Source organism: Solanum pennellii, chromosome 8 (assembly GCF_001406875.1).
Source record: "Solanum pennellii chromosome 8, SPENNV200".
NCBI classification, from domain to species: Eukaryota; Viridiplantae; Streptophyta; class Magnoliopsida; order Solanales; family Solanaceae; genus Solanum; species Solanum pennellii.
The window spans coordinates 23010259-23022236 of NC_028644.1; positions in this window are offsets into that span (position 1 = coordinate 23010259).

Genomic DNA, 11978 nt, shown 5'->3' on the forward strand with positions numbered 1-11978 from the left:
AGGGACAGGTTGACTACTGCTTACAATCGGCAAAAGTCATATGCTTATAACATAAAACGGCCCTTAGAGTTTTATGTTGGTGACCATCTTTACTTGAAAATATCACCTATTAAATGGGTTATGAGATTTTGTAGAAAAGGGAAGCTGAGTCTGAGGTATGTTGGGCCAATGAGATTCTACAGCGTGTGGGTGAGGCGGCCTATGAGTTAGCATTGCCTGCGGAGCTAGCTTCTGTTCATCCAGTCTTCCGTGTCTCTATGTTGAAAAAGTGCGTAGGTGATCCAGCATAAATCCTACCTGTGAAAGGTTTGGGGGTTGGTGAAGACTTGCTTATGAAGAGTTACCTGTTGATATCATAGACAGACAGGTCAAGCGGTTGAGGAACAAGGACATTGCCACAGTGAAGGTATTTTGTAGAAATCATCTTGTTGAGGGTGCTACGTGGGAGGCTGAGGCTGACATGAGATCCCATTAGCCTCATCTTTTAAGCTCTTGAGGTTAGACTTCCTACTGTTAAGCCTATAAATCCTTATATCTCTGTATTTTTTTGCTATTGATTGACTGTGTATGGTAATTTTATTATGACCTGACTGGCATTACGATGTGAAGTGGTAGTGTCATTCAGGGAAGAATGTTCCTACGGGAGGATAATGTAACAACCCAAAAAATGAATAGGATCAAGACTTAGGGTGTCAAGAATTCTTGCGATTAAACCAAGGTTCACACGGATTGATACGCGTAGAACCAAACCTTAGAACCCTTACTACGATCAAGTCAACTAACTTGGGGAGTTAGTTGGGCTTGGAAAAGTTTGAACCAACCAAGTAAGTCTCGCAAAAATGAAGATTTAATTTGAGGAGTCTTTACCGGACTTAAAAGAAGAAATTTTATGTTTTGAAGGTCCTGGGGTAAAATGGTCATTTCTAGGCAAAGGTTAATATTGTAATTACCTTGAGGAATTAATAAATTAATTAATTTAATTAAAAGAGCTCTTCGAATTTGGGGTGACCCACAGTGACACATTCCACAAATGGGTTGCCACTCGCGTTCGAGCCCCACTAGGAGCAAGGAACTGATTATTTAATCATTAATTAAAATATAGTCATTAAGCGTAAAATGGTCCTTTGACGTATTAATTAAAATAAATCTGATTTTTATTAAGTTAATTACATGCTATTTTGACTAAGTCTTGAATTTAATCTCCTAATCCTAATAACTCTCTCCCCTCAAGTTTCTCAACTCTCACTCACGTTCTCAATCTCTCTCTCTCACGTTATTCTGCCAAACACAACAAAAATCAGAAAATACATCAAGAGTTCTTCACACTTGAAGAACTCAAAAGAATTTTAAAGTAAAAGACAAAGTAATAAAAACGTCAAGGCTAAGAGAGGTTCGTCGAGTGTGGTGTACGTTGAAGTGAATTGGGCGTGGTTTGGCGAATTTTCTAGGCAGCAGCTTCACACTTGAACAACATCAAAAGGTATGGGTTTTATTCCTGGAATTCTTTCTCCAAGAGTACTTTCCTTCGAACGTTTCTCAAGCTGTTGAAAACTAAGGTTTTTCCCTTTGTATGTCCTTGTCCTTAGCTCCCAAACGAATTCGTAGGATTGGTATGTTGTGCTGCTAGACTTAGTCATGATTCACGTATTTATATTAAGTATGAACATGTTTGATGTGAGGGAAATTACGAAAACGATATTCGAAGTGTAACCAAAATTGGTGTTGTGTGTGCATCATGGGCAGTGGCTTTAGCCACTGTTTTGGAGTCGAATATTCTTGTGTTTTGGTGTATTTTATGTGTGTAATGTATGTGCAATGTAGTGTTCATTATAATGAAAAAAATAGGGTTGAATAACACTCTTTTAGCTAGTAAACTCATGAAAGAGGTGACTAAAAATGAGTGAAGAATGATATGAAAAACATTTCCAGATTGCATACTCTCCCATAAGGTTAAATTCTGGGTTTTTTAAAAAAAGGAAATAAATAAGTGAGAACAATGGGAATTGAACCCAAGACCTCACATATTAAGAGGACCGAAAAATAAGAGAAAAACGTGAAGTAGCTAAAGGGAATCGAACCCCTAAGCTACTGGTGTCGTTAGGCAAAGAAAAACGAAAATGGGGGCTGGGGGATTCGATCCTTAGCTTGTGTTTTCACAAAAAAAAATAATAAGGGAAATGAGGCTGGTGGGGAATCGAACTCGCTACCTATGGGGAGGGGAAGGAGAAAAAAATTAAGTAAAAAAGTAAATGGGAGGCGTGAGATTCGAACCCACGACCTCCCAGTACGCATGAGGGGAGAGGAAATAATGAAAAAAAGAATATGTGAGGCGTGGGGATCGAACCTACGACCTCAGCGCTGAAGGGAGGGGCGAAATAACAAGGAAATAAAGTGAGGCTTTGGGGATTAGATCCCACAACCTTACTTCCATTCGCCCATTTAAATAAAATAAAGATAGAGGGGCTATGGGGGTTCGAACTCACCAACTCACAGCCTCCTCAGCGAAATTTAAAAAAAAATAATAAGGGGGGGGGGGGCTGTGGGGGTTCGAACCCACAACCTCCCTATTGTAGCGAATTTAACTCTAAAAATCAAAGGGGTTGTGGGGGCTCTAACCCCCAACCATTCGGTTATCTAAGAGTAATATTAAAATAGAAAAATTAATCCTTCAATGTAAATGTCGAGATTTAATTTAGATTTCTAATGTTAAGAATATTAGAAATAAAATTAATGAAAAATATAAATGATATCCAGGTGATCCAAGATTTGGGTTCCCTTGCCCAAATTTCCGTATTGATGCATAAGTCATACGTGAGTAAAATATACAAGAATAATTCCATCTACTTAGATAAAAAATTAAGATCTTGGCATGTATACAAGATACATAAGTCTTGTACTACATAATTATAGGAAAGTAATAATCAGTTAGCAAACTAAGAATGAATCCCCATGACTTGTATGTATAGTCACATAAGTCTAGCATACGTTCAGAAATAAGTGAACCTAAGATGTATGTAATGAAACGATGAACCCTAGGAGGGTTAAGTATGAGTGTAAGATACACTAAGTGTCCATGTGTATTGGCCTATGATAATAAAGAGACCAATCTCTTCACCAAGGAGAGTGTAAGATAATGAAGAGACCAGTCTCTTTGAACACTCGAATAAAATTGTTGAGTTTAACACACTTAATAGTAATTATGAGATGAAAAATCATCTAACGAGCTATGTTGTCCTCATACTAGAAGCCATCTTCCATGACGTATGAGTTAATGTATTGGAACTTTATACTGAGCACCGATAGGCTAGCTATGAGGGTAATTCCTTCTTTCGGGAAGGGCGAAGGTTCACGTAACTCTCATTAGATGAGACTGTCCGGCTTGCCAGGAATGGGTCTCTATACATCTCCTAGTCTTTGAACCTATACTGCCAATATAGGGATCTCACGGGGTTAAATTCCCATATAGCTAGCATGTTATTGAGTTACTTTGGCCGGTGATTCCATCTCTTTTTGGTGTGGGGGAGACACAAAATTTCATTATGCTCACATGATCTATGTCGGTAGAAGTTAAAGTTCCCAATGAATGAATGAGGCCATCCTCTAATGAAGCATATAAACAAATGAATAATACCGAAGGTGTAAGAATAGGATAATCAAGAGGTGATCTAGACCCAGGTAATGACATTAGTTTGTTCCTGATCATTGCACAGCAAACACGATGAAATTCTTAATTTACATCCTAGGTATAGCTGGTGTTCACACTGCCTATGAATGAAATGAAATGAAGTACGTATGAATGGATGAAGCAAACTCAGTGTTTGCTAATAAATACTCCCTAGTTGAAGTCCTATATAATGAGCCCTCATTTTCGAAAGTCTTAATGTCAAGTCCATAACATCCAAGGTCTCATGGCATATGAATGATTGATATGAAAGAAGTTATGTGTTATATGTTTTGTGCTATGGTATGTATTATATGAAGATGTTTTGTGTTGTGTGCAATATGATAATTGTGATTATGCATGTTACTCTCATGGCATTACCCTCCTAATCCATTTTGGAAAGTTCATTGACTTTCCTAATCTCGATTTGGCAAGTCTACTGACTTGACTTCCAAAAATCATGTTGTTAGGAAAGAGCTATTTTTTTTCTTGCATGTCTGTGGTGTGTGCTTGCATATACCCATACTTAGTACAAGTGTGTACTAACCCTATACAAACTTTACTATTTTAGGTGCAGGCACAGGTGGACGAGAGATCTATAGGATCATCGCTGCAGTTATCCTGACGTTCAACATTCATCCGGCTTTGGTGGGTCCTCATGCTTTCGAGGATGCTGCAATTTTATATTCTAGCTTAGTTTTTGCATTGAGCTAGTGGAGCATGTTCCACTAGCGTTTCTTTCCTATTTTTATTCAGACTATGTATTGGTGCCATTTTGGCAATTATACACTAAATAAGAATTGGATTGTTTCTTTCAGTTGCTTATCTCTTAATGTTAGATGGTTGATGGTGAACAATTACGTATAAATGAGAATGTTTTTTATAAGTATGTTAAGAAACAAAAATATTCAAATTTTCCGCAAAAATTAACCTATGTAAAGTAAGAATGATATAAGTAGGCTTGTCTACGACCTTTGAGAGGTCAACGATGCCGGTATCTCCCGGGTCTAGATTCTGGTCGTGACAAACACTCTATTGAAAGTATTACGTTTAACACACTTAATATTAATAATGAGATGAGAAGTAATCTATTGAGCTATGATGTCTTCATACTAGAAGCCAGCTTCCATGACGTATGAGATGAATGTAATGGAACTTTATATTGAGCACCGATAGACTAGCTATGAGCGGTGATGCCTTTTTTCGGGAAGGGCGGAGGTTCACATATCTCTAATGAGATGAGAATGTCCGTCATGCCGGGTATGGGTCTCCATACATCTCCTAGTCTTCGAACCTTTACTGCCAATATAGGGATCTGGCGGGGTTAAATTCCCATAGACGCTAGCATGTTTTGGGTCACTTTGGCCGATGATTCCACCTCTTTTCGGTGTGGGGTTTCATGACACTGGATTTCATGATGCGCACATGATCTATGTTGGTTAAAGTTAAAGTTCCCTATGAATGAATGAGGCCAGCCTCAAATGATGGACATAATGAAACGACTGATACCAATGGTGTTAGAATAGGATAATCAAGAGGTGAGTATGATTCAAGTAATGACATTAGGTCATTCTTGTTCATTGCACAACGAACCCGATGAATGTCTTAAAGTACATCCTAGGTATAGCTGGTGTTTACATTGGCCCATGAATGAAATGAAATGAAGTACATATGAATGAACGAAGCAGACTCTGTGTTTGCTAAAGCAGAATCCTTAATTGAGGTCCCGTATGTTGAACCCTCATTTTGGGAAGTCCTAACATCAAGTCCATGATCCCAAGGTCTCATGGTATATGAAAGAATTATATGAACTACGTGATATGATTTGTGGAATATGTTATGTGTTGTTTGCAAAATGATAAGTTTGATGATGAATGTTACACTCATGGCATGACTTTCCAAATCCAAATTTGGCATGTCCATTGACTTTCCTAATCCAAATTTGGCAACTCCACTGACTTGACTTTCCATAAATCATGTTGTTAGGAAAGATCTATTCTTTCTCATGCATGTCCTTGGTGTGTGCTTGCATATACCCATACTTAGTACAACTCTGTACTAATCCCATAAAACTCTATATTTTTAGGTGCAGGTACAATTGGATACTAGAGCTTACAGGTTGATGTTGCAGCTATCCGGACGTGGATCTTTCATCCGAACTCGTTAGTCCCTCATACTTTGAAGGATGTCTACCGTTATTATCTAGCTTAGATGTAGGCTTTACCTAGTGGAGAATTTTCTACTAGCGTTTCTTTCCACTTTCATTTCTTACTATGTTATGGTGCCATTTTGTCCAAAATACGTTTAAGTCAATAATGAACTATTTCTTTCATTTAATTATCACTTTAATAGATGGTTGATTTATGAACACCTATGATGTTAATTTTAAAATGTTAATCATGAAGTATGATGACAAAAAGTTCAAAGTTTCCGCTAAAATTAACCTATATGAAGTAAGAAGGACATATGTAGGCTTGTCTACAACCTCTAAGAGGTCAACAACGCCGATCTCGTCTGGGGTCTAGATTCCGGTCGTGACAAAGTTGGTATCAGAGCGCTAGATTAAATTATGAGGATAATAAGTTCACATCAACCACATCGAGTAGTTTCTAAGTCATGGTAGTGAAATGCACCACTATCCTTGATTAGAGACTGCATGATGTATAGGAAAATTTTCCTTCTTCTAATCTTATCATGCCTTCTCTAATATCGAATTTCTTGGCGTTAAGAGTGTATCTAACATCAACTCTTGAAGTTTCCAAAAGATGAATACAAGGAGAAAAGCAGGAGGGGATATTGGAGGAGCGGCTACTTGGGTAATTCAAGTTTCTCTCCAGGCTCGACCTGTTGGAATAGAGACACCTGTTAACTCTGCTGGGTTGACAGATGGAGAAGTAAGGACATTTTGATACAGATGGCCCAAGCTAGCACTTTACAAGTTCTTGATATTGGGTTTGATTGATGTGGAGAAGTGTGAGTTGGTATCATACCAGCTAAAGGATGTAGCTCAATCCTGATATAAGGTGTGGCAGGATAGCAGAGCCTTAAGAGGGGTTCCTATTACTTGGGATCTTTTCAACAGGCTTTTCTAGGGCGGTTCTTTCCCAGAAAATGAAGGAGTCTAAGTTGAGGAATTCATCAACCTTAAGCAGGGCTCGATGTCACTGATGGATTACTCCCTGAGGCTAGTAAGACTTTACAGCCCAGGAGAGGACACCTTTTAGAAAGTGTGGCATACTGCATGGGAGATAATGTATGATAGACTCTAACGCTTGTTACAGTTGTGGAAAACCGGGACACATGATGAAGGATTGTCCGAATACGAGAAGTCAAGAACAAGGGAAGGAGAGAGTTTAACCTAATGGTCCAAGTGAAGAGGCTCCAAGGAGGCAAAGATTATTCACACTCAAGTCTAGGGGCGCAAGGGAAGACACTTCTGGTGAAGTCTCGGGCGAGTAGCCTTAATTAGTCCTTCATGTATTTGACTGTGTATGGTGTTTATGCACTAGTATAAGGTTAATATGTTTGACTCATCATGTTGGTAGTGATTTGTATGACTTATATGTTTACTTATATTGTATGCTTTGATGAGACTAGTTTAGTAAAGAGTTCCATAGTCTATTAATGTGAAGCTACTAGTAGGTTTCAAGTTTGTGCACCATCAGGTTAACATGTGAATCATATATTCACCAATGGGGAGTATTGAATTATCTATGTATGCATATGTCATATAGATGACTTACTTATTGTTCATAAAGAGTAGTTTCATTCTGGAATGAATGTTCCTAGGGGGGGGGGATAATTTAACAACCTTAAAAATGGATTTACTAAGTAATACTTAATGTGTCAAGAATGCCTATGATTAGACCAGGGTTCACACGGATTGATGCGCGTAGAACCAGACTTTGGAACCCTTGCTATGTCAAAGACAACTGACTTGGGGAGTTAGTTGATCTAGGAAAGGTTGGGTCCAACCATGTAGGGCTCTCGAATACGAAGATTTACTCGAAAGAGTCTTTACCGGACATAAAAAGAGGAAATATAGGTTTGGAGGGTCTAGGGGTAAAATGGTCTTTTTCAAGGATAAGGGTAATATCGTATTTACTCTTAATATATATAATAAATTATTTAATGAATAAGGTGGAGGGGCAATTTAGGGAGAGAGAGCCGAAATTGAGCTCTTGAAGTGAGGTCTTGCTTCACCCGGGTTTGAACCTAGGTGGAAGTAATGAGATAATGTGATTTTTATTTAAGCTATTGAATTAATATAATTAATTAATAATTATTCTTCATTATCTGATATAAATTAAACAAAAATCAGATTTTTAATAATTAAGAAAACCTTATTTGACTAAGTCTTAAACTAGACTCCTAAGCCTAATATAACTGCTAGTCTCTCAAGTCTATCTCTCAACTCTCACGCTCAAATCTCTCTTGTTATTTCACACGAAATTCTCTGCAAACATAAGCTGCAAAAACAGAAAAAAACACATTAAAACAATTAAAAGTTCTCTACACTCAAAGAACTTACAAAAAATATATACAAGCAAGCAAACTAACTTAAGAAACGAAAACTTTGCATCATCTTCTCGATGGGTTTGTGTTGAAGGTTTAGGGAGGTTTTGGGAAGCACTTGGAAGGTGTGGAAAGCTACAACAATGTATGGGTTCTCTTCTCTCTTGGTTCCTTTCCCAAGAGACCTTAAGATTCTTTCAATTCTAATCGGAAAACTAGGATTGTTCCTGTTGCATGTCCGTGTCACTAGCTCCCGTTGATTCGTAGGTTGGGTATGTTTGCTGGTATATATAAGGCATGTAATGTGTTTTCGTGTTGAATATGTTCATGAATGTTTGTTTTGAATCGTATGAATGACAACCTATGTTTTCCGAAAAAATATGTATGTGTGTACAGTGTAGCCGCGACTCCTTTGGTTTGAGGTTCAAAAATAACATGTTATGGTTGTGTTCTTACGTGCACAAAATTATATAAATCGTGATGTTCATAAGTGATGTAAAAATTATGATTTGAATGCAATTATTTATCGAATGAAATCTTGAAAATGCGCCTAAAGAACTCATTAAAAACTACTTAAAACGTCTAACCATTTACTATGAAAGAAGTGAGAAAATAGGCTGCAAAAATTTCCAGCAGCTTGTTAATGGGCTTCTGCAAAGCTAAGGAGAACTTCATGCTATAAAAAAATAAACAAAAATATATGAGATCTTTGGGGATTGAACCCGTGACCTCACCATGTTGAAAATCAATTAAATAAGGTGAGAGAAAAGGAATGTGGCAGGTGGGGCTCGTACCTATGACCTTGGCTGGAAATATTAAAAAAAAGAAAAGAAATGAGAGGAGTGAGATTGAACCCACAAACTCTCAGGCACTAAAGGAGAAAAAAAATGAAAAGAAAAGGAATGTGAGGCGTGGGATTCGAACCCACGACCTGTTAGGCAGATTTTAGGAGAATTAAAATTGCAAATAAAAGAAATGTGAGGCGTGGGAATTGAACCCACGACCTCTAGGCAGTAAACGAGAATTATAACAAAAATAAAGTGAGGTTTTAATGGTTTGATCCGACAACGTCATGGTCAATGTGACATAGTCAAGGAGAAAAAAAAATAGGTTGTGGGGGTTCGAACCCACAACCCCTCGGCCAAAAGGAGAACGTTTAAAGAAAAAGAAATTTAAAGAAAATAAGGTTGTGGGGGTTCAATCCCACATCCTCCAATCCCATTGAGCGAAAAATGAAGAGAAAAAGGAAAAAAATAAAATGAAGGTGGTTGGGATCGATCTAGGGTCCCAATTTCATGAGGACTAAAAATAAAATAAATGAAAAATGTAAGAGTTGTCCAAGGGATTCGAACTTGGGTTCCCTTGCCCAAATTTCCGTATTGATAAATAAGTCATACGTGAATTAAATGTTCAAGAATAATGACCACTACTTAGATTAAAATTGATATCTTGGCATAAATAAAAGATACATAAGTCATGTACTACATAATCATACGAAGATATGAGTCACTTAACAAACTACGAATGAAGCCTTATGGCTTGTATGTAGAGACCCATAAGTCTAGCATACGTTTAAAAGTAAGTGAACCTAAGATGTATGCAAAGAAATGATGAAATGAACAACGAAAATAATGAAATTAACAATGAAATAATAAAATGAAAAAAATAAAAGGATATAATGAACATTGAAATGATGAAATGAACAATGAAATGATAAAACCCTAGAAGGGTTAAGTATGAGTGTGAAACACACTAAATGGCCAAGTGCATTGGCTTATGATGAAATGAACAATGAAATGATGAAACCCTAGAAGGGTTAAGTGAGAGTGTCAAAAACACTAATTGGCCAAGTGCATTGGCATATGATGAAATGAACATTCACGTAAAATGGTGAGTAATTATGAAGAGAAAATGTGCTAATGTTAATGATGTGGTGACAACATGATTTGAGGATAATGTAAAAGATGAGAGAAATCTCACGTGAGCCTAAGTAAATGTTTCCAAAACGTACTCACCTATGAGAATGTAAAGTTAATGAAGACACCATTCTCTATGAAGACTCTAATGAAAGTATTGAGTTTAACACACTTAATATTAATAATGAGATGAGAAGTCCTCTATTGAGCTATGATATCTTCATACTAGAAGCCAGCTTCTATGACGTATGAGATGAATGTAATGGAACTTTATATTGAGCACCGATAGACTAGATACGAGCGGTGATGCCTTCTTTCGGGAAGAGCGGAGGTTCACGTAACTCTCACGAGATGAGACTGTCCAGCATGCCGGGTATGGGTCTCCATATATCTCCTAGTCTTCGAACCTATACTGTCAATATAGGGATCTGGAAGGGTTCAATTCCCATGTACACTAGCATGTTTTGGGTCACTTTGGCCGGTGATTCCACCTCTTTTCGGTGTGGGGTTTCATGAAAATAGATTTCATGATGCTCACATGATCTATGTCGGTTAAAGTTAAAGTTCCCAATGAATGAATGAGGCCAGCCTTAAATGATGGACATAATGAAACGAATGATACCAAAGGTTTTAGGATAGGATAATCAAGAGGTGAATAAGATTCAAGTAATGACATTAGGTCATTCTTTGTCATTTAACAACGAACCCGATGAAAGTCTTAAACTACATCGTAGGTATAACTGGTGTTTACACTGGCCTATGAATGAAATGAAATGAAGTACGTTTGAATGAACGAAGCAGACACTGTGTTTTCTAAAGTAGACTCCCTAATTGAGGTCCCATATATTGAGCCCTCATTTTGGGAAGTCCTAACATCAAGTTCATGATCCCCAGATATCATGGTATATGAAAAAATTATATGAACTACGTGATATGATATGTGAAATATGTTATGTGTTATTTGCAAAATGATATGTTTGATGATGCATGTTACACTCATGGCATGACTTTCCAAATCCAAATTTGGCAGATCCATTGACTTTTCTAATCCAAATTTGGCAAGTCCACTGACTTGACTTTCCATAAATCATGTTCTTAGGAAAGAGCTATTTCTTTTCATGCATGTCCTTGGTGTGTGCTTGCATATACCATAGTTAATACAAGTGTGTACTAATCCGATGCAACTCTATATTTTTAGGTTCAGGCACAGGTGGACGCTAGAGCTTACAGGTTGACATTGTAGCTATCCGGAAGTGAAGCTTTCATCCAGACTCGGTAGGCCCTCATGATTTCGAGGATGTCTAGCGTTATTATCTATCTTAGATATAGGCTTTAGCTAGTGGAGCATGTTCCGCTAGTGCTTCTTTCCACTTTCAATTCATACTTTGTATTAGTGCCGTTACGGCAAAAATACGTTTAAGTCAATTATGAACTGTTTCTTTCATTTGATTATCACTATATTAGATGGTTGATTTCTGAACGCCTATGATGTTAAGTTTAAAATGATTCAATGTCTAATATGTGATAAAACATATATTCATAAATTCACATCGGACTATAGTGACGATGTCAATTTTATCATAGATACTTGATTAGGCATAATCATTCAGTGTCAGATGCAAATCTTTCTTAAAAGCTGATGTTTTAATTAGTTAATGTGATATGGAAATTTTAGATTTGCATGTTTTTAAAAATAAAAATTTCAAAATTAATTGCATTTAATATATTACTATCTCTTCACATGTGTTGTACATGCGCTGCGTAATAATGTAATACATATTTTTATAAATAATATCAACATTATTAAACCACATACCTCAAAAAGTTGTATTGATAAAATGAGGCATACATCAGACATGAAACTATTGAAATTCATAAAGTTTTTA